Source organism: Salvelinus sp. IW2-2015, unplaced genomic scaffold, assembly GCF_002910315.2.
Source record: "Salvelinus sp. IW2-2015 unplaced genomic scaffold, ASM291031v2 Un_scaffold2884, whole genome shotgun sequence".
In the NCBI taxonomy this organism is placed as follows: Eukaryota; Metazoa; Chordata; class Actinopteri; order Salmoniformes; family Salmonidae; genus Salvelinus; species Salvelinus sp. IW2-2015.
In genome coordinates this window covers 11,808-15,036 of record NW_019944183.1, presented here as the reverse complement: position 1 = coordinate 15,036, position 3,229 = coordinate 11,808, and positions in this window count along the sequence as shown.

The following is a 3,229-nucleotide window of genomic DNA, read 5'->3' as shown; positions in this document are numbered from 1 at the left end:
CTCCCCAGGCAAACCCTGCGTCGAGAAACGTAGCGAATTGTGAAAAGAGGAAGCGAGGGAAAAACAAAGACGTGGATAGACAGAGCAAGAGAGAAAGGGAGGAGAAAGAGAAAGGAAAAATTGTTAGGAAAGAACATTCCCTGTATCTATTGACTGTAGCAGATGGGTAAAGAACATTCCTGTATACTATGACTCTAGCAGATGGGGAAAGAACATTGCCTGATGCTATGACTGTAGCAGATGGGGAAAGAACATTCCCTGTATACTATGACTGCAGCAGATGGGGAAAGAACATTCCTGTATGCTATGACTGTAGCAGATGGGGAAAGAACATTCCCTGTATACTATGACTGTAGCAGTGGGAAAGAACATTCCCTGTATACTATTGACTCTAGCAATGGGGAAAGAACATTGCCTGTATTGCTATGACTGTACTATGACTGTAGCAGATGGGGAAAGAACATTCCCTGTATACTATGACTGCAGCAGATGGGGAAAGAACATTCCCTGTATACTATGACTGCAGCAGATGGGAAAGAACATTCCCTGTATACTATGACTGTAGCAGATGGGTAAAGAACATTCCCTGTATGCTATGGCTGCAGCAGATGGGGATAGAACATTCCCTTTATGCTATGGCTGCAGCAGATGGGGAAAGAACAGTTCATTATCACCATTTCTCCCCCATAATATTACCATACCATCATACAGTCTAAACATCCCATTCCAGGAAAGAACAGTTCAATATTACCATTTCTCCCCCATAATATTACCATAACATCATACAGTCTAAACATCCCAGCACAGTTCTCTTCTCCATTCCTGTGGTGCCTTGTTCCACTGTAAACTGCCCAGTCCTGCCCACTCCTCCCATACCCACAGTCCCCCACCTTCAAGCCCAGGTGCTGGCCCTTTCTCCAGCCTCACACATCCCGAGAACAGTCATTACCTAGTAGTAATACATGACGTTGAAATTCAGGTTATGCACAAGTGTCCTTCACACTATCATCACCCTGGGAATGGGTGACGCGCGCGGGGTAGGGCCCTGGGAATGGGTGACGCGCGCGGGGTAGGGCCCTGGGAATGGGTGAAGTGTGTGTAACAGTGTAGCTTCTGTCCCTCTCCTCGCCCCTACCTGGGCTCAAACCAGGGACCCTCTGCACACATTGACAAGTCACCCTCGAAGCATCATTACCTATCGCTGCACAAAAGCCTTAAAGCAAGGGAAACAACTACTTCAAGGTCTCAGAGCGAGTTACGTCAACGATTGAAACGCTACTAGCGCGCACCCAGCTAACTATCTAGCCATTTCACACTGGTTACATGTGGGTGTGTCCGTGATCAGGGCCCTAGCAGGAGAGAGAGAGTATGACTGTATGCCGCTGCCTGCATGGGGTCGTGTTGACTCGGGATTCTGCGTTTTTCACACAGAAACGGAAAGATGTGACGCAGAAAAAAATATCTTGCTGCGTTATGTAAACGCAAATCTAAAATGCTTCTTATTGTAAATTCTGCTCAGCTTCAGTCAGGATTCGCTCCAAATCATGAATGTAAAAGGAGTCATTTCGTGCTTCAGTTACACTCCATCTGAGTGGAGGAGTGTATTTGCTCGTCATTGGATCACCAGCAGGTCATTTCCTCCCGTGTAGTTTTTCTCCGGTATATTGTTAAAATGCTCAATTTCAATAAAAACATATTAGGAAATGTAGCTGCTACATTCTTCTATGATAAACATTAGAAATATGATGACCAAGCATCGTTTTTGCCACCATTCTTTTTGTGGGGGGGTGGTTTGATTTAAAAATGCAGTTTTCTGAAAGCTAATGCAACACTGTCTACCTACTGGGTGGTGGGATGATTCTGTCTGTGTCTACCTACTGGGTGGTGGGATGATTCTGTCTGTGTCTACCTACTGGGTGGTGGGATGATTTCTGTCGTGTCTACCTACTGGGTGGTGGGATGATTCTGTCTGTGTCTACTACTGGTGGTGGGATGATTCTGTCTGTGTCTACCTACTGGGTGTGGATGATTCTGTCTGTGTCTACCTACTGGGTGTGGGATGATTCTGTCTGTGTCTACTACGGGTGGTGGGATGATTCTGTCTGTGTCTACCTCTGGGTGTGGGGATGATTCTGTCTGTGTCTACCTACTGGGTGGTGGGATGTTCTGTCTGTGCTCCTACTGGGTGGTGGGATGATTCTGTCTGTGTCTACCTACTGGGTGGTGGGATGATTCTGTCTGTGTCTACCTACTGGTGGTGGGATGATTCTGTCTGTGTCTACCCTACTGGGTGGTGGGATGATTCTGTCTGTGTCTACCTACTGGGTGGTGGATGATTCTGTCTGTCATACTGGTGGTAGATAAAGAACAGGGAGGTTTATGAGAGCAGTTGTAGAGAGAGGCCTGCTGACGTCAGTCACACCAAGGTGTCAGGGAAAACATCCATTAGGGCTTAGTGTGCCTTGGGGGCGAGAGGAGGGCAAGAGGGGCAAGGGGCGCGTCGGCATTCCACTGGGTGGAGGAGTTGTGTTTGAGAAGGGCTAGGGGAGAGGAACGAGGGCTGTGTTGGCATTCTTGAGACTGCACTCACCTGCATCCTCCATCCTCTCTGGGACCCTGGGTTTTGGACAGGCTTAACCCTGCCTGTTTGGGCTCAAATTCAATACTTTCAGCTTTCAAGGTTCCTCTACCATATCTTTTAAATAAGAAAATGTCATCTAACCTCATATGGATCTAAATGCCAAAGCAGACACACAGACAGAAATCAATTATAGAGACGAGATGATATACACATAAAGAGGTGTGTGTGTAGCTCCACTTAGTCACATCATACATCTAGGATTAACATCTTACAATTAAAAATAAAATCTTAAATTGGATCCCTCAAGTGTCCTGTACACAGAGACAAGTCTTGACCTCTGAACCACAACCAGCAGGCTACAACCATCACTAGTTAATAAACACACTGTTCTTATCAGATGGCTTCTCTGGTGAACACTGGCAGCATGAGCACCCTGTTGTGTTAATGTGTCCTTAGATCAGTGTAAGTTATTCCCTTCCTGTCTGCAAACCAGATGGAAATATGTCAAGTCTGACTTGGTAAATGGGAAGGGAGGAAATATGTCAAGTCTGACTTGGTAATGGGAAGGGAGGAAATATGTCAGTCTGACTTGGTAATGGGGAAGGGAGGAAAGATGTATTGAACTCTTTGGCCTGAATGCCAAGTGCC